The sequence below is a fragment of the Eschrichtius robustus genome, chromosome 2 (genome assembly GCF_028021215.1).
Source record: "Eschrichtius robustus isolate mEscRob2 chromosome 2, mEscRob2.pri, whole genome shotgun sequence".
NCBI lineage: Eukaryota > Metazoa > Chordata > Mammalia > Artiodactyla > Eschrichtiidae > Eschrichtius > Eschrichtius robustus.
Window position 1 is genome coordinate 56,498,125 of NC_090825.1, and position 27,972 is coordinate 56,526,096.

Sequence of the window (27,972 nt, forward strand, 5' to 3'; positions counted from 1 at the left end):
GATCCCACATGCCGCGGAGCAACTAGGCCCGTGAGCCACAATTACTGAGCCTGCGCGTCTGGAGCCTGTGCTCGGCAACAAGAGAGACCACGATAGTGAGAGGCCCGCGCACCGCGATGAAGAGTGGCCCCCACTTGCCACAACTAGAGAAAGCCCTCGCACAGAAACGAACACCCAACACAGCCATAAATAAATAAATTAATTAATTAATTAATTAATTAATTTTAAAAAAATGTATGGGCCAGTCTACAAGAGAAGAGGGAAGTTTGGCGTAGGGATTTAGACTTTGAGGTTGTAAGAGCATGGATGGTAGTTGAAGGCACGGATGTCATTAAGAATACGCAAGAACGGATATAGAGGGAGTGAATAGAGGAGGATGTTAAGATCTAAGGCAGGCCCATGAAAGAACTTGAGAAAGAGCTACTATAAGCTTAAGAGGTAAACCAGGGAGGTGGGAACACAAGATGGTGACTGCAGTCAATAGAACCAAAGGCCCAAGGCCTCAGAGAGATCAAAAGCTGGGGGAGAAAAGGAGACCTAAAGGATGATTGGTGATTAGGACCCAAATAAAGCTAATGTCAGATGGATGACAGTGTCCAGGATGTAGCCATAGCAGAAGCTTGTCCAGGTTGCATCCTGAAACCTCATTTCTGCAACATGACCCTGCACCTGAATCTCAACTTTCTCATTTCTTTTTAAATTCACACCTTCTTCCTCTCTCATAATCTCACAATTTGGCCATAGTTTAACTCACTCTTACATGCAATTTCTCTATCAGCTCCTAACATAGGTTCTGTTGTTTGTTTTGACTGGGCTAAAGGAGCAGTATCTGTTGGACAAAAGAAAAAAAAATGAGGCTATTTGACAAAAGATAAAGCTGGGTTTCTGCAGACACAGCAGGAACTGTAGGGTACAGTCTTATTTTCCAGCCTTTTTGTAAGTGTTTTAATTAGATGCCATTTGCTGATGATAACTGCTGTGTGAGGGATTGCAAAGAAAGTTAAAAGGATACACCTCACACAATCACAGCAGTCATGCTGCACGTCAGTGTAGGGAGGACAGGATACTGGTCACACCACATTTGCACAGGTCAGATGGTATATGGGGATGGAAACTTTACCAGGCATGCGGGGAGGAATGGATGTTTAGCTGAAAAAGAGAGGAAGCCAGAGGAACAAATAATGGACAAAGTACTTTAATATTGCTGCAGTTAAAAAGTAGTAATAATGACTTATATTGATTGAGCCTGTATCGGGCACTGAACTCTACATAAGCTTTATGTGCATTATCTTGTTTAATACCTAAACACCCCTAAGAGATAAAATAATAACTAACACATAAATCACTTACTAAGTGCTTTACAACAACCTCATGAGTTAGGTACTATTATTATCCCTGTTGTGCAGATCAGGAAGCAAAGGCATGGAGAGGTTAAGGAAACCCATTCTAAGTCAAGCTATTAAATGGTGGAGCCTGAATTTGAATGATGCAGTTGAAAAGCAGAGTCCAGCTCTTATGCAGAAAGTATTACAGTATTATCATAGGCATCTTACAGGTGAGGAAGATAACACACAGAAACTATAAGCCACTGAACCACAGACACACAGCTAAATAGTGATGAGTGGAATTTGAAGCCATTGGAAACGAATTTGCAATTAGGAGGCAAATTATGGTTCAATATAAAAGAGGTTGTCTAATATATACACTACCAAACGTAAAATAGATAGCTAGTGGGAAGCAGCCACATGGCACAGGGAGATCAGCTCGGTGCTTGGTGACGACCTAGAGGGGTGGGATAGGGATGGTGGGAGGGAGGGAGATGCAAGAGAGAAGAGATATGGGGACATATGTATATGTATAACTGATCCACTTTGTTATAAAGCAGAAACTGACACACCATTGTAAAGCAATTATACTCTAATAAAGATGTTAAAAAAAATAAATGAAATAAAAGAGGTTGTCTAACTACCAAAGCTTCATAACAATGAGATAGGCAGCCCAGTGGGGTTCTGAATCCCCTGTGCCCAGAAACACCCAGGAGAATAGGTAATAATATAATAGTATCTTCGATTTACATCCACTTTATCATTTCCAAGGTGCTTTATAGGGAGACTCCCTTTCTTGGATTTGGATTTAATGGCCCTGTTGGTTCCTCCCCACCTACTCTGTTTAAGGACTTCAAACTGCAAGCAGATTATCTTGACCTGCCCACTACTAACCACTGTCACTGACACTTGAGTTGGTTTTAAAAGGTCCCAAAAGGTTTTTGACAATTGAGCAGCCTTTGCTGAACCATTAAGCTATATTTGTGCATATGTGCTCTTCCTTTATCCACCTGCTCATCCAACTAATGGTTGTTGAACATCCATGAAGTGCCAGGCGCGGTCTAGGTGCTAAGGATGCAGTGAGGAAGAAGGCACAGTCTCTGTAGCCGCAGTTGTCCGCAGCCCACTCATAGTCTGCCCATCCCGGAGGTCACCTGCAGACAGGTCCCATCCAGGCCAAAGGCTTCCGGCCTCTCTGTGCCTCAGAGTGCTCTCTGGCCCTGGCATGCTTGGCCCACGCAGAGGAGCGCCCCTCAGCCCATGCAGGGAGGAAGTTAGTGGATATGTGCCCCAGCTTCCTTGCCCTTGGGTGGGACAGTGTGAGGTATGCTCTTAACGGACTATTCAAGCCCCCCCCCCGCCCCCAACAGAACGAGCCCTACAGCAGAAATGTCATCAATGCTCCTTCTACTGTCTCTCCTCCATTCCCTGTCTCATCTCCTCACTTGCTCACCGTGCTTCTTCGGATCATTTCCTAAGTAAACTAATTACACCCAAATCCGTGTCTCAGGTTCTGCTTTGGGGGGGAACCTGTCCTCCAGGGGCTTTTGACTTAGTGGTTAGCACATGTGTATTATTATTGAGGCTGCAGATTCACTTGAGTAACCACAGTGAGAAAATCAGAGGCGCCTTCCTTAGGAAGGACGGATGCATCATGTGGCTGTCCCCTTCAGTACCTTTAGGTCAGAATTTAATGTGGAAATTAACACCCAGGGACACCTGCAGGGCAAAGCTAAGCCAGAGCACCCTGCTGAGAAGTGAAGCTCTGGCACATGGAGATGGCATTTCCAAGTGCTCTGCAGGCACCATCATCCATTGCCTGCACAAGAGGAGAGAGGGGAGAGTACAGGAGGAAAGGAGAGGTTGTGGTACAGTGCCCTATAAAGGCCTGATTTTAGCTACTGATTGTCCATGTCTGCAGTGGGAAGCACACTCTGACTCAGCTGGACACTTTGCCCCCGGACACAAGATCACTCCTGCAGCAGCTTTGGTTGTCGGCTGCTGGTAAACCACTATACACCCACGGGAAGCTTGAGACATCTCGGACTTCATGTCCCCAAAAGAGAAGCATCAAGAGGAAAGGAAACTAACATCTGACAAGCAGCCTAATGTCCTTTTGTACCAATGTCCTTGAGACACAGATTTAAGCAGATTAAGATCACAACCATAGCCTTCTCTAAGACCAACTAGGGTTCCCTTGTCAGACATGATTTTTGCCAAGAGGATCACAGGGTGAGCTTTAGGGTCTGCTCCCTACTGAATTTCAGTTAAGTTTAAGCGTGTTTAGCAAACTGTTGGAAAAGGTTCAAGACCAGTCCATATCATAAGCTGATTTACATGAAGGCTTTTATTGTTATAGGGAGGAAGCTTTGAGCTCTGCTCTCTGGGAGAAAGAAAGCAGACATGGGGTGTCTGTCCCCTGCCCTGCCCCCATTTAAGTCCTATGGAGAGGATTTCAGGAAGAGGCAGAAGGCACTGTGGTCCTGAAGCACTTGACGGCTTGTGGAGGGCCCCTGCGTTAGCAGTGGGACAGAGTGCAGGGAAGATGATCCTCTCCATTTCCTCCTGGAGCACAGCAGGGAGGTGAGGCTGGAGGAAACGTGGGACTGTGAAGTCATCTTCTGGGGTTTCAGGCAGAGGGGGCCCGGTGGTAGAGAGAGCCAGCAGACACACCCACTTCGCTCACTGACTGTGTTTCAGCAGCCAGGCCCCCTTCATATGGATGAGGGCTGCAGACCACCATGATGGGACCGGAGGGGAGGCCCAAGACCACTCTGGAGCTCCTATAAAATACCCCTAGGGATCCCAGAAGTAACTGGCAGACTTTTTTTTATTGGGGTAGAGAAAGAATTTGGCCTCTTTTACATGGAGGTAGCAGTTAAATTTGCAATTTTCTAAATCAAAGGTTGGGGAAACTGGCCAAAACTTGTATTGGTACATGGCGGAGAGGCTGACCCAGTCAAGTGCTGCTCTACAGCTCCTGGGAAATGATAAGCAGGTCCACGTTGTCTTCAAGGGTCCCAAACTGCAGTCAGATCCAGCCTCAGTAGAGCCTGCCACCTCTAGGCGTGGACAGTGAACTTTCCAAAAGCCATTTATTCAAAATTTGACTTTAAAGGTTTCCAGCTCATTCTGGGGGGTTTTAACTCTTATTATAAACTTGTTTTGAATTTTGCACTTTGATTGTTAACTATTCTATGCATAGGTGCAAAAGCAAGGACTTTTGTCACTCTGAACTTGAGTTGCCAGATTTAATAGATAAAATATAGGACATCTAGGTAAATTTTAATTGACATAAAAATTTACATTTTCTTGACATAAAATGTAGGACATCTAGGTAAATTTGAAACAACAAATAATTTTTAGTATAAAATTAGTACGCAATATACTAAAAATTATTCATTATTTATAAAAAATTCAAGCTTCACTGGGTGTCCTGTGTTTTATCTGGCAACCTTACTCTGAAAAGATCTTTCCCTAGAGAGCAGAGCAGCAAAACATCTGGAATAAAGGAAAAGTTCTGTGGTCCTTTTTCCTACTGGGTAAAACTGAAGTGGCTGACTAATTTGTCTTTCTTGAAATGTACTCTCCATTTACTTCCCAAAAGGATTGAAATGGCATAAAATAAAAGGCACAGACAATCAGCCCATTAACATAGAAAAAGAAATTCAAAAGAAATAGAAAGGGATGAGGAAGTTTGAATTCCAAAAGCCATATGGTTGTGGTTGATCTTTACTTTGCTTCTCCACTGCTTGGCAGCCCAAAGCCAAAAGAAAACATGATCTGATACAAGAACACAGGCGATTAAGGCTTTTGTCTGGTCCCAATTCTTAGAGGACTTTATCATATGGGTCATTATATATAAAACAGCGTGCTAGCCAGTGTGGTCCAAAGGGAGGGCAGCTTAGGGAGTGCAAGCACCTGGAACACCTGGCTTGAGGCTCAGCTCAGCCTCACACTGTCACTTCAGTTCTTTCACTTCATTTATTCATCTATAATATGACTTCCCCACTAAACATATTACAAATGTAAGATACTATCACTAGAGCTAGGACTAAGGATACCAACACCAGCAATAATAAAAGTGCGTTCTACGAGGGTTTTATAAAACACACATAAACACTCTTCAAATGACTGTTATTACATTAACCCTTGATTTAAAAGAATAGGAGACAACATTAAAATGTAATTCAACAAGGGCCTTTTTGGCAAGGCAGGTCAAGAAACCAAAGTCATCCTGGCTGACCACCTGCCTCTTGGACTTCTCAGACAAGTGATGCTCAGGGCTGTGACGTCACAGAGCACAAGTATGCCAGTGAGTCTTTCCTTTACGATTGCTAGTAATCTCTACAGCCTGGAACCTGAGAATAAGTTGTCTTGACCTAAAAGCAAGCCACAAGCAAATGGGAGTGCCCATCCAAACACAGGGCAGGGCTGCAGGCCGAACTTCTTTCAAGGAATTGGCAATGGTTGGCCAGAGTGTAAAAGAAGGAAAGACATGTGTCTGTGGATACCACTGGATTTGCAGACAGGCTATGGAATGCAAATGCTTAGTCACTTGAGAACTGGCTGCCAGGAGCTGATGGCATATCAGTATGACTATCACAAGCTTCCTTCTGCATCTGCCACATTTATATGGCGCCCTCTTCTCTTTCGAAGGGGAGGGTAGGAGGGCTCCACTTTTGCTCACAGAATTCCTAGAGAAAATATGCTTCATTTTAGAAATAACGATATAATAATAATATAACAACAATAATAGAAGTAATCATTATATGTTGTGCTGTTTTATACGCCTGACTTCATTAAACCCTTGTAAAAATGTTCTATTATTACTCCCATTTTACTGTGAAGATCTTGGTTGAAGATGATCCTTTCTACCAGGTGAGAAGGGGAAAAAAGACCCTGGGACTCTGGAAAAGAAGATTGTTCCATTTTCTGTTCTTATTTGCAAGGCTGGTTTACTTTAACTGGGAGATTTGCAAGACCTGAGGACCAATTGATTATTCACAAATTTAAATAGTGATTGAGTACCTACTATGATAAGAGCTTTAAGCCAATCACATGAGGAATGCACAGATGGCTCCTGTCTGCACATGCTTACAATCTAGTCTGGTCTACAAATTAACCAAGGTAGAATATACATGCCCTCAGAAAGGTGTGACCTTGGGTCACATTACATCCCTTCTGACCAACAGCCTTTGTGGTGGTGAACTTGAGTATCAAAGGCAGCCAGGGGTGCCTGATAGGGGAGCTTGCTTTGTACCTGGACTGAGTCCCCCAAGAAAGGGAGGGTTTAGAGGCCAAGTGTAACTCTCAGGGCCTCAGATAGTTGGTCCTGCTAGCAGGCCATTTTGCTGGCACCTTCGAATGAGGTTCCTGATTCTTCTAGACACATGCAGGCTCTTCAAATCTGGGGGCTTTTGAGTGACCTCGTCATTGAAGGTCATTGGAAACACTGTCTCATCCTATGTTCTGTCAAAAATAGTTACCGTCACCCCTTGGGCAGAGAACAGAGGAGAAGGTGTGAGGGTGGGCACCGTCACTCGTTCTGAAAATGGACAGCACTGGTCAGTGAGAGTGAGGATGGCTGGCCACAGAGGTAGGGGGAGGGGTGGCACTTCTCTCTTGACAGAAGGCGTCCCTTAGCTGGACCTCAGAGCCAGGGATCACCACCAAGAGCCATCTGGCGGAAAGACCAGTAGGCCCTCCATGCGACCACATAGCCCCACTGCTGGGATTCGGGGCAACCTGAGGCTTTCTCAGAGGGTACCCCTCCGGCTCTCCCTGTTTCCCAAGCCAGTGGCCTGCCCTATGGAGCATTCCTCCTTTGCTTTGTGCATGTCTTGCATTTTTAAACAGCAGTTTCTCAGAACAGATGCTTCTTCCCTCGTTCCTGGTGGCCTTTCTGCACCAAAAGCAGATTGCCTGCTTCTGTCATCTTAATCAAGAGAAGGAGAGAAACATGCTAATCATGTTATTTTCCTTTCCTTCTGCCTGCAATTGGCTGTGTGAGCCAAGGGCCCTCTCTCCTCCTCAGCTCTCCTTGTGCTGAACACCCCAAGTGGGAGATTTCCCTTGGTACATCTCACCAAGCCTGCTTCCCCTTTGACCAGAGGGGTTCTTTTTAAACGGACACTTTTTTTTTTCTAGATCTCTCTTCCTTTGACTTCCTAGGAATCAGGTTGCCACGCAGTCACTGGTAATGTCTTGATTTCGACTTCCCCTGTAGGTTAAAGACCCAAGACTGGATTGAAATCCATCAGCATCAAAATTATGCTCGTGCCTCCTTCTCCCAGGGCTGCTGCATCCCACAACTCCAGGGGGCATCATTCACACAGGGCTGTGTATCCATCTGATAGTCGCACAATGTGATGTACAGATGTTGTACAAAACAACCACAACACTAAGCCATAAAACAACCGTAACGAAGTGCATCAAAATTCTGGGGCTTTTTCTCATGATGATGACTTTAATACTTGTTTTGAAATATCATATGGATTCCCCTCCAACGCTCTTTGTTTAGTGCCATAAACTCATGAGTAGCCCACCCACTGAGTAATCCAGCACTGAGCAAAGTCACCAGAGGGCTCTTCGCAGCCCCCTGCTTTGGCAGATGCCCCCATGTACCAGAGAATGGGAGTGGGCATATTTAATCCTGAGAAACAAAAGAGTAAGATGAGTGTTAAGATTTCCCCTCTAGAAGAGTGATGCATCTGAAAGAATCTGAAATGGAACAGGCTAGAATCAAACACTTCCCTCAGCCTTGCAGAGTTGTTAAGTGATGTCATGCATAGTGGTCATGGGGATTCTCTGCCTCTTATATACATAATTTGCACCAGACCTACCTTTTGGGGGCAGTGCTGAGAAACGATAGCCTAGCAGGTCTCCTCCCCCTTCCCAGCAAAGCAGAAAGGTAGGCTACAGCAGCGGTCCTGTGTCAGGGTGCAGGTGTGTCAGTTGGTGCCTAACCAAGGAAACAGAAACCAAGCAAGTACTTAAAGCAGAGAGGATTTAATGCAGGAAGTAAGTTACAGTGTTCTTGGCTAGGGTCCCCAGGAGAGCCAGAGACAAGGATTCCCGCACAAGCAGTTTCACTGGGAGGTGATCCCAGGGAATACAGGTAGAGAAGTAGTGGGATGGGCAAGGGAAGGAAACCAGTCTAAAGGGTCCATTATCAAACATAATCCCAGTGTGGAAAGAGAGCCCAATCCCAGGGAACCCTGGAAGCCAGTGTAGCCTCAGGGTTATCCCCACCCCCGTGGGAAAGGGAGCTGGGGTATTTCTGTATCAACACTCCTTCTGAGTTGCGGCTACTTCTGGGAACATTCATTCTCCAGCTTGTGCTAAACACAGGTTGAATATTCTCCAATGGTCAGACCCAGACTTGGCCAGCGAGTCTCAGGTGTTCCAGTAAGTAGCCTTGGCTTGTAAATTTGCTACCTAGAGGATAAGTGTAGCATGCTCTAGTGTCTGCTACAACAGGTGACGGAAGAGCTGAAAAGCCAAACAAAAGACAGTGAGGCCACCCAGAGATGTGCAACAGCAGAAAGGGTGTACCGCTTCTAGGCTGCAAAGACATCAGTGGGAAGCCAGGCTCCTGGATCCAGGGGTTGGGACCACAGGCAGTAAATGGAACGAAGAAGAGAAGGATGGTCCTGCAGGAGCATAACAATGGAGAAAGCGCAGCCACTGCCAGAGACACCGCCCAAGGCAGAAGCAGGAGGCAAATACCTTGGCTCTTCTCTTCCTCCCTCCAGTCTCTCACCAGAGACCAAACCTAGCTGGGAGCCAGCTAACAGGGGAGTTGGAAAGTGGAGTCTGCAAGGGTTGGTGACCACCCCCTCACCCTCCACCTTCTCCAGCCCCCTACTCCCACCTATGTTACAGAGCAAAGCAGAGGAAGAGCAAGGAAAAGATCTGAATGTAAACTGGCCTAGGGTAGCACTGGAGTGTGTGAATCAGTTTCCCACACCACCTCCTCCGTGCACGTGCCCCTACAGTAATAGGACGAAGAGGAGTTCTGGATAAGGATGTATCGGTCCCCTAGCAGATACAGGGACCACAAACTCCTTGGAACCTGTGTGATTGGCCCAACCTGTGTGATTGGGCCTCCATCCTAAGAGGATAATAAGATAATAACCCAAGCATTCATTAACCACATGAATCATTCAGGCTGATCCCCAAATCCCTAAGAGTGCGGTAAAGGACCGCGGTGTGGTGTGGGATCTAGAGGAGTGCAGTTCTAATTTCCACTGTAGGGATTTGGGGGGGCCTCAACAGTGCTGGGGGAGCAGTACAGAGACTGCTGTGGTGAAGCTGCAGTGTTACCAGGAGTCCATGCACGGTTTAGCCACATTTTCTAAACTATATCCTGCTAAATAAATATAATAACTGAATATTATATACTCTTCTGATAGTTTCAAAATGTGTGCTAGCATATTACAGACTCTGAGAAGTCCTACAACATTTCTCAAAACTTCTTTGTGTCTAGAATGCCGCCCCTTCCCATTTTTCTCAACGTGGATTGCCTTTTACAATCTCAAGGGAAAAATATTCTGTAGCACAAAGTTTAAGAAACACTAAACTACAGAATTTGCAGTAAGAAGAGTGTTGATATCTCTATGAGAGTATATTTATAAAGTTACTGGTAGGGTCTTTAACTAAAAAACATATAATAAGCCACTAAATATCGTAACGGCCACCAGTGTGCCGAAGCCAGCTTGCACTGGCTCATGTGAACCAATGTTAAATTTCCTGGAATTTTAAGAGCCGGTTGATAAAAAACAGCCATTATTAAAAATAAAATCATATGAACTTATAATTAAATATGTTTTATTAAAAACAGAGGTAATAAATATTCAAAACTCATTACTGTGTACTTAGTTTACTATTATCTGTGTTCTGTGGATGATTTATGTCTATTGTATCAGTATAGTGGAAATGTTATATAATGGTGAGCTACTGTGCTTCTCTCCCCAACTGCGTGTTCAGTGATGTCACATTGGTAGCTTGAAATCAGTCACGACGGGAGTACTTACACTATGGAAATCAGAAAATGCTATAACTCAGGGCTTGATTTATTATTTTAACATTTGTCTAGACTTACAAGAAAGAGAGAGAAAATAATAATGTAGATTAAACTTGAAAGCTGTCATTCTATAGACAATGCTCTGTGAATAACACACACACACACAAAATGAGGAAATATTCTTCCAGTATTCAAAAATATAATTCAATTCAGCGAAGAAATTGCTAACATCACTGATGAATAAGTGAATTTCTGAAATGCATAGTGCCAAAAGTGAAAGAGGTTTCAGTTTCATGGATGTAATCTGTACAAGGGAAAGAAATAGTTGAACAATAGATTACCTATCAGAGAAATGATGATAAGTTGATTGGGAAAAGAGGTAGAAGACTGGGGTGCAACTCCATGTGTTAAATCATGGTTCAATTGCAACCATAGCTTGGCTGCAGATTCAAGAGTTCAGCAAAAATCGATTAAAGCATTCTGTGAGAATCAATTGGCTACATGGAATTTACAGTAAAGAGTATTTTATATTTTATTATTATTTGTAAATTGTGTGCTACACAGCCTTTATATCAGTAAAACTTATAATAAATTTGAATAAACTTACATACATACATACATATTGGATGGTTCCTTTTTCCCTTTACCAGTACACCATTGATGAAGTGCATTCATTTAAAGGTGAGTCTGCCCCACAGATATACTATATTAAGAACCTGAAGATGTCATCTGATCCAGATATCTCTACACGTAGCAAAGTATTGTCTCTCATCCAAAGAATCACACTCCAGTGTTCCTTTCAATTCAATTTGGCAAGTATTTCTTGAGCACCTATTGTGTGCTAGAGAGGTTTCAGTAAATTATAGAGTCTTAGCGTTTAAGAAACATTTGAGCTTAACCTTCTCATTTTTCAAGTTGAGATAAAACTCACATAATATAAAATTCACCATTTTAACCATTTTAAAGTGTACAATTCAGTAGGGTTTTTTTTTTTAAGTTTATTCACAATGTTGTGCAACTCTCACTACTATCTAGTTCCAGAACATTTTTATCATCCCCCAAAGAAATCCTGTATCAATTAAGTAGTCACTCCCCATCTCTCCCTCCCCCTAGTCCTTGTCAAACACTTATCTACCTTCTCTCTCTATAGATTTGCCTGCTCTAGACATTTCATGTAAATGAAGTACTACAATACGTGACCTTTGTCTCCGGTTTCTTTCACTAGCATGTTGTCAAGGTTCACCCATGTCCTGTGTCCTTTTTTACGACTTTATTCTTTCTTGTGGCTGATTATATCTGTGGTGCAGATATACCACATTTTAAAATTCATTTTTTTTCATTCATCAGCTGACGTACATTGAGTTGTTTCCATTTTTTCCAGCTATTATGAAGAATGTTGCTAAGAGTATCCATGTACAAGTTTTTGTTTGAGCCTGTTTTCAGTTCTCTTAGGTATGGAATTGCTGGGGTATATGGTAACTCTGCTTAACTTTTTGAGGAACTACCGGACTATTTTCCACAGCGGCTCACCATTTTACATTCCCACCAGCCCTGTATGAGGCAAATGCCTCCGTTTTAAAGTGAGGATTCTGCGGCCCAGGAAGATTAAGTGACTTGCATAAAGTCATGAGAGAGCTAGAACTACAATCAAATCACCCATGTATGCTTGGCGCTCCTTTTACCAATGGCCCACTCAAAGGCCAATGCGAGATGCTCTTTCTACTGTATAACTTAGGGTAGGAGAGCAGTCATGGTAGAAAAAAATTTTCAATATTGATGAAAACAAAATGGACCAGTTTTCACAAAAGCTGAGTTAACCATAAAGTTAAATTAATCAGAACCCCCGCTTTGTTGCCCTCCCCCACCCCACGCTTCACCCCCACTGACCCAACTTCTCAAAGTTCTGCTCTACAAAAGCCAACTCTCCGGTAACACACTGGCCTCAGCATAAACACTCCAAACAGTAAGATCACTGCTTACACCCACATTTAAGGTACTTTTCTGAGAGCTAACACTTGATTCTTTACCCTTCGTTTAGTCCTTGTTCTGTCATTCTTTTCCCAGGCTGTTATGAAAGCAGCTTCTCAGGTCTCAGTGCTTCCTGTTTCCCCCACTGCTGACACCTATATCCTATCTGTCCCCAGACAGCTACCCAAACAAAGACTAGTCCCATGGTTCTCCAGTTGTACATAACATCAAGCATTTCTCAGGGTTCAAACTCTTCCCAACTTAGGCCCCTCCTCCCTTTTCAGTTAATATCTGCACCCACTCACTCACTTAGTGCTCAAGACAGACCAAAAGAACTGAGATCTTTCACCATGTCCAGCATCTTCATGCTTTCAAGATTTTTCCAAATCATAGTTAATCCAAAAAACAAGTGTCAGTCCAGGTATGCAAATGAACACATTTCCTGCTTTTAAAGATCAAACTCACAGCTCCCATCATAGGTGAAGTTCCCATTAAGCAAATTATAACAATAGAATCTGATAAATAAAATAATAGACTTGCAAAGGGCAGAAGTAGAGCAAAGTGGGAAATTATTAATGCTCTCCAGGAGTAGTGCACAAAAGGCTTCACAGAGGATGTAATAAAGGCTTTGAAGGATGAAGAGGAGTTCACCAAGTAAACATGGAGGAAGAACAGTCCAGGCAAAAGGAAACAGCCATTGAAAAGGCAGAGTGGCAAAAACAGAAAGACATGTGAGGGAATTCATGGGTAGTTCTGGAGAGCTGGGCGAAGGAGGCAGGCTGGAGAAGAGCAGGAATTGGACATAGGAAGGTCTGTGTGTGCCAGATAAATGGCTTGTGTGCTAACTGAGGAGTTTACACTTTGCTTTAAGCAGAGGAGGGATAGTTGGTGTTTAGCTAGCTAACTCAGGGGTTACTTTAGGAAGTGGATTTGAGGGGCTCCAAAGAGTGGAGGCAAGAAGACTCTTACTGCAGTCCAAGTAAGAGATGATGAAGGGCTGGCTTAAGGCAGTGGGAGATCTACCACCGCTTCCTCACCTGACAAGCCCCCGGAGGAATGAACCACTGCCTCTTCGGTTATCTAGGCTTTGTACAGATCTCTACCTCAGCACTCCCCCCATGGAATGAGTTCTCTGTAACACATCATCTTCCGCCCACCTCCAGACCACAGCTCTGGGAAGGCAGCAGCCAGGATACCTTGTATCCCCAGCATTCAGTTATCCTCTCACTTCCTACAGCTAACTTTCATTAGGGTGCAGATTTGGGTCAGTCGGTTTTGGGTGGAGGTGAGAATCTGCATATCTAGCAAGCTCCCAGTCACATGCTAGCAAGGGCTTAGCACACAGACTTGTTGACTGAACAAGAGCTGTTCCTGGAACTTAGACTTACAGAGCACAGTCCTCCTCTGCTTCCTGGTCTTCAAAAAAGGGCTTCACAGCACATGCCACTGGGTCCTCAGACAAGGGGAGAAACATTCTGGTGGAAATTCTCCCTGACCAAACCCCTTATCTTCAGTGGAAATGCACTCCATTGTTGAGTCAGAATGGCGAGCAAGTCCAGATCCTTTGGATGGACACAAGTAACAGGGGAAAGAACCAATTGGTCCTCAATATATTAATGAATGTCCTTGGTAGGCAGAGGGCCCTTGAATAATTGATGAATGGGACCGTTCAGTGTTTGCTGCAGCTCTGGCTGACACTGCTCATTATGGGCGATGAGTCACTCTCTTCTATGGAACAAATTGTTCCCAAAGTCTAACTCCATTTCCCTTGCCCTTTTTTTTTTTTTAAATAAAAAGCATGCACCTGTGGAATTCAAATGCATGCAACTGTGTCCAGAATAGAAATGAGAGAATTAATTCATGTCCTACAGCCCATAATAGAACAACCTCAGAGGACCCTGCCAAGGGGCTTAACTTTAGGAAAGACTTCTTTCCTCAGAGAGGAGGAAAGATATAGATGTGTCAAATTTCTGCCGGCTGCAAAGATTTCAAAAGCAGGATGAACTGAAATGAGACCATCTTCCCCAAGAAGGCTTGTTATTTACTAGGTTTGGCAAGGGGACAATTGGTATTCAAACTGCATGCCTATATTTTAGATTGTGCATCTGGAAGCTAATTCAGTGTGTCTAGCTCCTCTTAGCCAAATGTGTCTAAATGCTTAGGGTTGCCTTGCGAATTGGGACAGAGAACAGTTTAATTTTGCTCTCAAAGTCTGATGTTTTAAGAAGCACACATCAAGCTGCTATGCCTCCCCTATATCCCTTCTCTGTCCTCCAAGTTTGGAAATTTCTGTTTCATCTTTCCAACTTATGATTTTGATGAAAAGATGCCTATTTGTTTTGTAAAATTAAGTAAAACCGAAAATTTCACCAGACACATTTCTGTGGTGGTTTACATGTGTGCAGATTCAGCCCTGATGAAATCCTTAGCAAGAGAAGAAGGTAATAGCCTGGGACACAAGGGTCTCTTCTTTATACAACTAGAGAGACTTCAAAACTGAGAGAATCGGGTGGTCCAGCAAAGCCTACCTGTGCTGTGGTCCAAGCATAAGCCCTGGAAAATATCAGCCACCCCTTTCTAGTCCCAAATCCTGCTCAAATTTGCAGATGTTAATATGGCTCAGCCCAGTCCCCAGAGTATAATCTGGATTGGGTTGGGCTCAAAAGCTGAACCCAGCTGTGGCTGTCTCTTGACTGCCTCCAGCAAGGCCTTGAACTGACCTGGGCTCTGGGCCACTATAAAAGAGACAGATTTCCCTGCCAGATTGGAACAAACCAACCCCGAGAATCCCAGAGACCCAGAATGACCAGATCTTGGTGGAGCTGGACCTCCCGAAATGAAAGCAGGCTTCTTCACCTCACTTTGGTTCTGAACACATTCTTAGGACCTAATGAGTCAGTGGCCCTTTGAGGGTGGGAGATCTTTGCTTTAGAATCTTTGTCCCCCTACTTTCCTATGAGATTTTCAATAGTTGGCTACATGTAGAAGCTAGAAATGTGATGGAAAGGCAGAGATCCTCCGTCTCTTCTCTCTCATTCTTTGGCTCCTCCATCATCTACTGCCTATTGTTGAAATTTGGACGGGCTGGCAAACTCTTATTGCCTTCTGTGATGCTCATTTGGAAGAAGCAGTGTCTGGACAGCATTCTTTTGTCTTATGGCTGTTTCTAAAGCGAGTGAGGGCATTGGTCCAGATTCTCACATCCTCAATTTATCTGCGAGCTCCTGCATTCAGCTCCCGGGCCTCTGCGTGGACACTGCAGGCCTCACCCCTCGCCTCTGGCTTCTAATGTCTTTTTGATGAGACCAAAAGGGTGGTCTGCTCTTCCTTCATTCCCACCTCCATTGTTGTTTTCAAGCCCAGGTTCCCTTTTATGTCTGGAGGTGTCCTGCATACCACAGAGATGGCATGGACAAGAAAAAGATGAAAGCACATGCTGGGGAAGGACACCACACCAGGCAATGCTGAGGGCTGCTCCTCCACAGTCCCCTCTCCTGGCTGCTGCCGAGGAGCCTTTCCTTGGCCACAGACAGGGAGAGCACTTCAGGGTACTTAGAAAAGCGGATTCTAGATGCCAGCGTTCGGGGAGAACATACAGGTCGGCAAGTCACCATCTACCTGATACTTGAATCCCACCTTCACTATCCTTCCCTATAGCCGTGCAGGAGGTTCTTGAATAGCTTGTATTAGACTGGATATTCTGAGAAGCAAATGTCAAGCAAGGATTAAAGGTGCAAGGATTTTATTAGTGGAGGTGCCTGAATGAAAGAAATACAATGGGAGCCAGAGAAGGCTAGGAGAGCACATGCAATTCGGACTCTAAATGACAGACAGAGGGAGCAGATTGGGTGAAAGCATCCTAGACTGTTGTGCAGTTCAAGGAAGTTTCAGCAAAACCTTTGGGAGGTTCTTGAGGCCAAAGTCAGCTGGCAAAGTAGTCCCATGTTTCCCTGGAATGGGTGTGCTTTAGCCTCCCTGCCACAGGTGGTCACTGGCCGGGAGCAGCCTGTGGGAGACATGCCCTCAATGCAGATGCAGCTGTGGTATTTGTTCTTCCCCCAGGTCTCCATGAGCTCAACAATTTAAACTGCCCTGTCTCAGCCCAGCACTCTCCCAGAACAGGAAAGAAAGGACAAGCAGACATCTGAGTGGAGCTAGGCCAGAGCAGAGAGAGGCCATGCTTGGAAAGCAGGGAGCTGCGGAAACTCAAACCTGTCTCCCGCAGGCACTTGGGACAGCCATTTGGCCCGTGCTCAAGATCCAGGGATCTCAAGGCTTCAGCTAGTCCTGGTTGAAAGGGGAGGGCTATGTTCTGGGACTACAGCATTTTATTTCAACCTAAAAGTTTAGCTCTGTTTATAATAAAAACCCAATCAACATAAGCACTCAGAAATTCCTCCCTGAAATCCATTCCCAATTTTCACCTAACCCCAAGTGATACATTTAAAAATGCTGATCAGAATTTAGGGAGGTGGGCTCCCACTGGGAACAGATGATTTGAAGTGCCCACTGGTTCAAGATCACACTGTTTTTCTTCTTATTGGTAAAAACAGTCACAATTCTAGGACTGTTAGAAATGGCTCTTTTGGAAAACCCCAAGGAAATGACTTAAAAATACCATGAAATGGTATAAAGTGTCATAGAAATGCTTAGTGACAGTGTACAGCATCATGACCATCAGACTCTTCAATTTATCTAAGAAGTTCCTGCATTCAGTCCCTGGGCCCTCTGCTTGGACATTACAGGCCTTTATCCCTATCCTCTGGCTTCTAATGTCTTTATGATGAGACTAGGGTGTTGCCATGGAAAACATTCCCAGCTGGTGGACCAAAGTCAGGCTGTTTTTAGGTTTGAGTCTGACTGGTACATACTATCTTGTGGCCAGGCTTTGCTTAACCATATTCAGAGATTCACACCACACACACACACACACACACACACACACACACACATGCGTGCACCATGAAGAGAGAAATCAAATGGGGAACGGTGTCTGCTGATATTCCATGATTTTCTTCCCCACTCAATTCTCATTTTGATAAAATGTGAGATCTGAAATATAGAAATATTTAAGAATTGTAGACTCTCCTGCTTCTCTTACATCTTATGTGTGGTGTGTCCAACATTACACACTGAGCAACTAGAGGAAGAAAATAAGAAAGAGGAGTTTTGAAGAAGGAAAACTATGTTTTAAAGTGTAGATTCTATTCCAGTAATGGATCAAAGATCCATACAAGGACACAGATAATAGATTTATAGGAAAATGCAATGATTTTTAAATAGTGTCTTTTGCAACAACATGGATGAAGTTCAAAAATGTTAAGTTGAGCAAAAGAAGCCCCAAACAAAAGAATATTCTCTATACTTTCATTTATATGACATTAAAAACTAATTTTTGGCAATAAAAGTCAGAATTATGGTTTTCTAGGGAAGGGTGAGGAGTGGATTAACAGGAAAGGACCATGAGGGAAACTTCTGGAGTGATGAAGAGGTTCTGCATCTTGATTTGGGTGATGGTTATGCAATTGAATACATTCAGCAGTGGTCTGAGTCTGGCTCTCATGCTCCCGAGAGGCAATTCTTAAATAATCAGGATAATTTTGAGAGCCGGTTGTTAAACCATTGCTAGCTTGAAATCAGCCATGGTGGGATTATTTAAACCAGGAAAATCAACAAATGTTACAAATCAGGCTTTTTTTTTTTCTAGAGAGCCAGCTTACCAGCACATCTCTGACTACATTTGTCAAACTTCATCAAAGTATACACTTAAGAACCATGAAGTTTCCTGTAGCTCTAGTAGCAATAAAGATGGAGGATAAAATAGTGTTTTCAATTAGTGATCTAGCCCAGTGGATCATCCTTGACTTTCATGCCCTCATGTACCTTTGCAGGTCCTTCTGTTTTCTAAAACTGAGGGTCACCATGATTATAGAAAATAGCTGATTTGGCACTGGGTACTCTTGAAGCTGATGAGCTTATTTAGTCCATATATCACTACTTTTAATACAACATTTATCCTAATTTTTACCCCGGCTGGTAAAATACACTTACACACGCAAAACATATAGGTGTGCCCCACTTTTTAAAATGTTAATATGTAAACATCTTAACATGCCAAACAGAGCAAATATTATATCACTGAATATTCACTTAGTTCACAAACTGTTCTTTTTAATTGGGTAAATCCCCCATAGTTTTTATGTCTTATTTTCCTTATCTTTTGTGGGGGATTTTTAACCATGAAAAGGGCACATTGGCTATGTTGAATTCAAACAGTACAAAAAGTTGAAAGAAGATGCCTCTCCCCAGACTCCATCCTGAGTGCCACTCTCTAAAGGTAGTCATGGTTAAATGTTAGGATTTAACTGTCCAATCTTTTCCTATACCTACATTATACACAAATCGAAATACATAAATATATATACACACAAATGCTTTTTTAAGAGCAAAAATTGGATTACGCATAATGTCACTCAACTTGGTCTGTTTACTTAATATTCCATGGTCACCTTTCCTTTTCAGTGTAGATTAGCTCTACCTCATGCTTTTTAAAAGCTTCATAAAATATGTACCACTATTTATTTAATGTTTCCTATTGCTAAACATTTAGGCTTTTTCCAGACTGTAATCATTACAAGATGTTACAGTGCACATCCTTGTATTAGGTTGACTCATTTAAGTTGCTGTTTTTGTATATCAAAATGGTTGATCACAGTAATTTCATATAGTTCACGTTATACATTTATATTTCTATAGGATTCACTTCTTGATGTGGGATTGGTGAGTCAGAGCATATGTGCATTTTAAAATTTTGCAGCTACCACCATACTGCTCACCTAAAAGGTTATGCCAATTTATATGCTCATTTCTCCATGCCCCTGACAACAATAAAAGCTTTTAATCTTTTTTGTTTTTGCTAGAAAATTACACCTCACTATTTTGATTTGCTTTTCTTTCATTATTATTGAGGAGGCCGAACATCTTTTTGTATGCCTCTTGCTCCCGTAGCATTAAAATATCATTTGATTATCCTACAGCTCTCCAGACACACTCCTATTTTAAAAAAGAAAATCAAATCTGTTTTTAAAGGAGTTAAAGAAAATATGCCACATTAAAATAACCTCTTCAAGGAAGCCGGAATGGATTCTTTTTCTGCCTTCAATTTTCCATTTGCTTCTGTTATGGACACACAAGCGTGTATTGTTTTTACCCAGAGTGAACTGCTTTGACCTCATTCTTCTGTTTTCTGAATTTGAATCACTGGGAAAATCCACTGGGCTTTGGCTCTGAGAAGCTGACAGTAGGCTCTCCGCAACGCTGGTTGGCTATGCAGCCATGTGGCCTGCCTGCCAGCAGGGGGCCTCTACAGCTCTGAAAGACCTCCTGGCCAGAGCTCCATTTTCTCACTGCTAAATAAGCTTCATCTCTCTATAACAGAGAGGCAATTGCTGGCTTCTGCTTAAGCAGACTAATTTGCTGAATTAAAGTCGTTTGGCTTCCACCATAGCAATTAGTATGCAAATTACCGGTATATTACCTGCCTAGTCATAAATTACATTGACAAACTTAATATTCACAGATTCAACATATCAGTGTGGGTAATTTTTCTATTTTTCAGTAGTTGTAGACCAGGGCGATTCATCACCTTATTGAACCATTATATATTAAATCAACAGTTGAAAAATTGAGCATTTTTCAAAGCATTTTGTTATGCATTTATTTCTTTCATCAAGCAGTAAAGTGGAACATTAAATATGCAATGTGTCTAAGAGTACTAAATGGCTGGTGAATACGTCTAAGCCTAAAACAGTTCTTTTGTAACTTTAAAAAAAGAGACACAACAAGGGAAAATCTATACCATAATACAACCTATTGACTCTCCTTCACCATCATTAGAACCAAATATTTCTTAGTTTGGGTTCCCGTAAGTGTAAAGAACAATTAATCCCCAATATGTGGTTCAAGCTAATGCTGCTCACAAGCAGAAAAGGGAGGGCTGGTCACTAGGATTCAAGGTTCATAAATTGTCCCCAAGGTATTTAGCTATGGCGTAGCATCTGAGCTTCGGTCATTAACTCATTAAATTGATTATACCCACTTTTTTTTTCTCCTGAGTAAATAAGGTATTGAGCCTTAAGATTGGGAAAGGGCTGGAACAAGTCCAAGAAGGGGTAGACAGGTCAAATCCAAGCATGCCAAAGCAGTCCTTCCTTCATTCACCCAAGAAGCAAAGTGAGCCTGTATTCTGTGCCAGCTCAGTGGGATGAATCCTATCCCCAGGGGATTTGAGGATTGTTAGAGTCAAAGTCCCTTAGCTCTGTATCTGCTGATGGAACAACACTACTCACTGAAGAGTCATGGGGACCCTCCTGGCACCGAACTCCTTCCCTCAATTCCTCTCTGCACCCTCCAACAAAATAAAACTACCTTTGCTTTAAGATTCTAACCGTGCTGCTAAGGCAATCAAAGGACATATATAGTATTGATCGATCTAGCAAGGAGATCTGAAAAGGGCTACTAGAGTTGGTTAGCAGGAATATACTGAGAGAGACCCATTCACAAGCTGTGTGGATTATCCCAAATTGTAAATAAATCATGTGGCTAACATCTTATATTTGGTGCTTAACTTTGAAAAGAATTTGGCTTGCACATAGAATATTTTCTTTCAAATCCAACAAAAATGTCCCCTGTGGAGACGGTGTGATGATTACTCTTAAATGTCAACTTGACTGGGTCACAGGATACCCAAGTAGCTGGTTAAACATTATTTCTGGGTGTGTTGGTAAGGGTATTTTCAGAAGACATCAGTATTTGAATTGGTGGACTGAGTAAAGCAGAGGGCCCCCCCCAGGGTGGGTAGGTATCGTCCACCCACACTGAGGGTATCAATAGACCAAAAGGAGGAGGAAGAAGGAATTCACTCTCTGCCTTACTGCTGAGCTAGGACATCGATCTTCTCCTGACCTAAGCATTCCTGCTTCTCAGGACTTTAGACCCAGACTGGAATCTACCCCATCAGCTCTCCGGCTCTCAGGCCTTCAGACTACACTACTGGCTCCCCTGGGTCTCAGGCTTGCAGATGGAAGTAAGCAGGAAAGACCCTCCTGTGTGACTCGGGAGAAGTGACGAGAATGATATAAGCAAAGGGATAAAAAGACGAATACATGCATTTAACAGTTTCCTCCTCCTTTCCACAATCAATCAAAAGCTACAGAGCATGGGGAGAGACATAAAAAGCACAGGCTTACACCAACCACAGGTCATAAAGTCCCTGTGCACTGACTGGAAGCTGAGGGCATTTGGGCTGTTACCACATCAAATCCCACCATCAGCTGTGGTTTGTGGCCTGCCTTCACCTAAAGGTGAGAGGTGGGGAACTACCCTCTTTCCTTAAAGGAAAGAAATATCTCTGCTCCCTACATTGGCTCCTGAGATTTTGTCTTAGCCTGGTATAATCTGGGGTCATTATCAATGCTTAAACTTCTACTTCAAGGGAAATCAGACTCCATTTCCTCAGGAGGTTAGGTTAGACAAGTGCCCTGGGAGCGACTTGAGGCCTGGCCAGTTCTAAGGTGAACTGAGAGGCTGCTGAGTTCCAGGATGGAGCACAGTTCTCTCTGCTCACTCTCAGCTAGAGGTACAATCCCAGCCTCACAAGGATGTGGCTCCAGGGGCCAAAAGTGACCCCAAATGACAGTGACCCAGACTGCTGGAAGGAGGCAGTGATTGAAAAGACCCAAAGGGTTAATACTAGTTTGTAAAGAATAGGAAGAAAATATTCCCATTTCTCTATCTTTACGTGTAGACCAAGCACAAATTTTAAAAATTTAAAAGAAATAGATGGAGTATATATGTTGTTAAAAATATATATATATATATATATACAAATTTTCCAACTATTTTGTGGAGACAAATTAATTTTATCATCTATGAGTTTCTGCCCCTCAATCTTGGCCTTGCTTACCCGCTGTGTCATTGATAGAAGGGCAGAAGAGTAAGAGGAATATTTTCACTTTCTTTACTTGGTCCAGGAGTTGGATTACAGTCACATGGTTCTAGAACTGTGGGACCAGCGGCTTTGTATTTTTAGAGGCAACTGGCAAAGCATATATGAAAAAGAGGTCAAAAGTGATAGGGCAAAGCATAGGCAACTTGCAGTCACTTCCTTTCCTGGTGTCATCTTACTTTGCAAGTGTTAACCATGGAAGCATTTCTTGTCTCTCTTTAGACACAGGGAGACAAGGCAGGCAGTGATCAAGCAACTGGCTTGAGTCAACCCAGCAAGTTACTACCAATGGTCGAGGATTCAGCCTTCCTAACTTCAAATCCATCCTCCTGCCTTGACCCATTGCCATTTCCTCTTTAATCAAATGCACATTGTTGAGGCTTATGAAAGTGAACCTTCAGAATCCAAAATACATTTCCCAAGAGTAACATAGTCATTTGCTGCAAATTTTTATGAGAGCAATATACACTTTTTTAACATCCAAAGAAAAGATACTGGAACTTCCTGTTTCCTTGTCTAACAGTAATTATTGCTGTCTACCCCTAAGCGAATGAAGGCAGTTCTCTAAAAATGGAGAGGGATACAACCCAAGTGCCCCACTCATTTAGTGCCAGGTACTTCATTAGAGAGGCCAGAATAAGTCACAGTAAGGAAGCTTTGTGTATTCACCCAAGGGAATAGACCTTTAAACAAGTTATAATACAGACATATATACAGATATACAGACATACATGCATATATATACGTATAGTTATATATACTGTGTATATATAGAACATATGTATGTTAGATTAGATTAGACTAGGTTAGATGAGATTAGATTAGATAAAATAAAAATAAGCAGCAGGAAGATAGCCTTGAAAGTCAGGCCATTCATTGCCTTGAGGCAAAATTGTTCAAATTCTTCTGTCTTCCCCTCAGTCTACCAACAACTGAACTCTGTGGACTCAGCTCAGAGAGAAAGAATTACTGCTACATGGAGGAGATACTAACACCTACCATTATAGCTTAGCCGGAATTAGAAAGAACTAAGTCATAATGTTGGGTAAACCAAAGAAATGCCAGGCCTTTTCCTGTCTTGGAGAAATTGGAAAGGGAGCAGAAGAGAATTGAGAGAAGTCAAAGGGGGAAACAGTAAAATCTGTTCCTGACTTCTCCTCTATGAGCCTTGGCCTGCAGAAGCGGGGGTGTTAAATACATTGAGGGAGCACCAAGGGCAAGGTTATCTTTTGCTTAGTTCCCACATTGGATTCTGGGAGTAGAGGTCAAAATGCATGATCACATAGAGAGAAGTCTAATTGGCACTCATGAGCTAACCCCAGCTCCTGCATGGGATGGATATTTGATGGAGCACAAGCTATGAGGTCCAGTGTGGTAGGACAAGCTGACCTAGAAACAGAGGCTGGGATGAACCATCCGCCCAGGGTATTGGATAGAGAAGTCATAGAAACCCTAGGATTTGCCTCCTGTGAGAGCTGAAAGAAAGTTGAGTCATCCAGAGGGTTGGTTTATCTTTCTTGGGAGCACATACAAACCAAAAGAATGGATCATAAGTTCATTGGTCATGTATAGCAAATCTGGAGGCCACCAGAGCACCCAGAAAGCCAAAAGCCAAGTGTTCCCAGGCCATCACGTTAGAGGCCAATCATGAAGGAGACAGTGTAAACAGAGAACTGGCATGAGGCCAGTCATTCCATCTTTGCACAGGCTGTGATGACATAAAAATTCCCCTCCTACTTGAATATCATCTTGCGGAAAGAAGCAAGAAAAGGTGAAAGCAACCTTTAGAGACTGATGGTTTTTATTCCAATGACATTATTTCCTAGAGAAACAATTTAAATTTTCATATCAGACTAAAGTTAGAGTAAAGGTTTGGCATTTAATTACCAAAGAACTGAAGAAGTTCTATTCTCTCCATTCAGCTGAGTTATACTGTATACTACAGTTTGCAAATATCTAGTATAGTATGAGTTCTACCTCCTAATCTGCTGTTTTCCTACGATACTGATGCATCCTATATTATTATCTTTATTTCATATCAGAAGGGTGTGTACATACCTTGGAACACCAGTTTTTAAAAGCAGATCCAAAACTGAGAAGTAATGATGTATTATGCTTTACTGATAAGACCAAATGCATCTCAATAGCTTGAAAGAAATAAAATGCAGATCATTTTACTTCTGTCTCCTTTGTAAAATAAAATTATATTCAGCCTGAAAAAAAGGTTCAGCAAATATGATAAGGTGTCCTAAATATGTTCAAATCTACTTGCCAAGAAAAAATGTCTCCCAAGATATAAAAAGAACTTGCACACCCAACCACAGTAACTAATGTTTCTTTTGAAAAATAGGAAAACTAAATGTGGTCACATGTAGAACAAATGTTCAAAGAGGAGAAGGCTGATGCTATAAACTGGAAAGTGGTGACCTTGATATCAGTCCCAAACCAGAGGCTAGAATGGAGAGTTAGGACTGGACCATGCTTCCTTAGCACAGGAAATGGTGATCAGTTAAAAATAACACAGATTCACAATGAGCAAATCTTGCCAGACCACTCCTTCTTGCTCTCTGCGGCAGTAATGCTAGACTCAATAGCAGCATGGCTTAGAAATTCTGCACTTTAATTTTAGCACGGGATGTGGCAAGGTCTTCATGATGGACAAGAGGAAAAAAAAATGTGAGCTGAATCACAGTACCATGGATTTGTAACGTGATCAGAGTGGTGATCAATGCCAACTTGATGGAGGCTCTGGTGTGGACTGAGAGGCTCTGTCCTTGGCCTGGTTCTATTTTTTGAAGCAATGACTTGAATGAGAGTAGCGATGGCAGCTGATGAAATACATGGGTGCATGCAGCTTTAAGGAAATGGCTAATATATCTGGGGACAAGACCAGGATCCAAAAAAATCTCAGCTGGCTAAAAGGAAGGGCAAGTGTAACCTGATTTATATTTACTGGTTCTGCTCTTTGATGATGGGTCCTCTGCATTCTCCTTCCAAGAAATGTTAGCAACAAAAACATCATGCAATTTTAGAAGGTCAAATAGCCTCAAGTTCAAGAGTACCTGCTTTGGAGTCAGACCTCTTTAGGCAAGTCTCTGCTTGTATGAGCCTCAGTCTACCCACAATAGGGGCTACGGATACTTACTACGTCATTGGGTTCATGTGAGGATTAAATGAGATGCAAAAGATGCAAAGCATTTAGCACATTGCCTTGCCCATAATAAGCACTCAACAGATAATAACTATATATAGCTATACACACACACAGTGGCTTAGCAGGAGCATGTGTGAAAAAGACTTGTGGTTTTAATTGACTCCAAGTTCAACATGAGCCAATGATATGATGTGGCCTCCAAAAATAACTGATTCAACTTCAGCTGTCTTTAAAGAGCCATGGTAGGCTGAATATGTGAAGCAACAATTCTTGCCAGATTCCACATGGACAGATCACAGTTGAGCCCCATATTCTGCTCCCAATATCTCACCATTGGAAAAGACCTTTGTAAACTTAAACTCATCCAGCTAGGAGAGCCTAAGACAACAAGAGAACTTAAAACCCTGGCCTATGAAGAACTGGACTTGTTTAGCCTGGAGAGAATATACTTAAGGGCATCATGACAGCTGTTTCAAATATTTTTAGGACAGTCACATGGGAGAAAAATAAACGTTGTTCAATGTGAAGCCAAACTGGCATTAAAAGATCTTTCTACACAGGAAATGCCAGGGGTTTGGAAGAGGCACTAATTGACTGAAAATATAAACAATAATAATGAAATAAGAGGTTTCACTTTACTTTGAAGAAAGTCTAGTTCAGCCTTGAGCCTTTTTTTTTTTTTTTTGATCATTGGGCATGGAGGACCATGTCTCTGAAAAAGCCCTTTCCAGAGATTTTGATCAGCCTTGTGGTTAGGTATACACATCACCATCCCATTTTCAGGGGATGAAAATTAAGTAAAGGAAAGGCACTTCAGTAATTTTCCCAGGTTTGAATGGAGACTAGAACTCACCACTCCGTTTTTCTCACTGTTCACACCTCTGCTGAAATCAGTGGGCTTTGATGCCTCTTATCTCAGTTAGCCATCTCCTTAGAGTCATGAATATGGTGATGGTTGGGATAACCTCCCACCACCCCGCCTCTGTTTACGCTGTATTTATTTGTATACATTTGCTTTTCAACATTCAGTGCCCTAGAAGAGTGTTATGAAAGCATTTTGGTAGAGACATGCTCTTAGCTACCATGAAACCCAGAGCAATACATCGTGACTTCAGCTCAAGTGTGCATGGTTTCTTGAACACCATCTCTAATTCTCATTTGTGCATTGCCCCGAATACTCTCTCTGTTTTAAAATAAGCTATATTTCTTAAGGAACCAGAGTTGAGTGATTTGTATTCTGGTCACAATATGGAGTTTTGATGGAATGGGCTCAGATTTCTCTCATCTGATCACTGCATCTAAATGAGAAAAAATGGACTCCCATTCACAATGCAAATACTACAGAAAACCGGAAATCATTCTGCCTTATAATCAAAACCAGAAAGCTGTTATTGTAGCTCTGCACCATTTCCAGAGACTCTTAATTCACTGCAGAAACCCTGTCCTAAAATGAAAGTCTGGGCAGAATGACATTGTTTCTGCTAAAGAACCACATTGTCTTAATGGCATCATTTCCAAAGCCATGGATGAAATTGACTAACAATAGCTGATTAATTTGGGTACTTTGTCCTGGTCACATATTTGTTTCAGAATAAAAAATTAACTTCAGTCAAAGCCAGGCAGAAATGAAGTAATTAGGACAATGACTGCCCTGCTGATATTTATTAGAGATGGGAAATTAGAGTGAGTGCTTTCTTGAGTTAATATTATATTTTACAATCACTATGAACTTCTTGAGGTAAATCTAACACTAGGACTGTTGATTCTGAAGTATTTAAAGTATTGTTTGAAGTTTCCCTCAAGGTTTTTTTTTTGATATATTCTTCTACAAAACGTTATTTGGCAGCAAACTTCAAAGGATCCAACAGTGATTTTCAATTATATTTATTATTAGCTCCATAATCAGCCAACATATTAAAAAGAGCAAAGGCAGTAACTTGGACCACTTGTGCACTGGCATCAAGTTTCAAAGTTACATTTGGCTCTTCGAGAGGGTAACAGATTTGGTGAAGATTTGATCCCAATTCTGTTTTGTGTTGTTTTGTTTCACTTCAGTTTTCTACCAATGGTTTCCCAAGTTTCAGACAAACTTGTTACCTTCACAGGAGGGTAAAAATCAAATCAAAATAGTTTAGGTGTTTTTCTTTAAAAAATGTTTCCTGGGTCCTTATGCCGCCAATCTATTTCTCTTTGTTATTTTCCTTGGATTTTTTCCTTTGGTTTTAGGATTCATTTTAATTTCTAAAATTATATGAAATTACATTGTCTTGAATTTCTATAGTGTTGATTGCTATTGATATAGTAAAACACAAAAAATGTTTTGATAATTGTAGGTAAATTATATCACTCTGAATTGAAAGTCTTAAGGAAATAGGATCAGTGAGTCAGTAGGTTAAAAAAAAAAAACAACACTCTTTTTTTTTCAGGGTTTCAAATAATAATTTCTAAGTATCATCTCCAATTTTAACTGGAGACACAACTTTTCACCTCC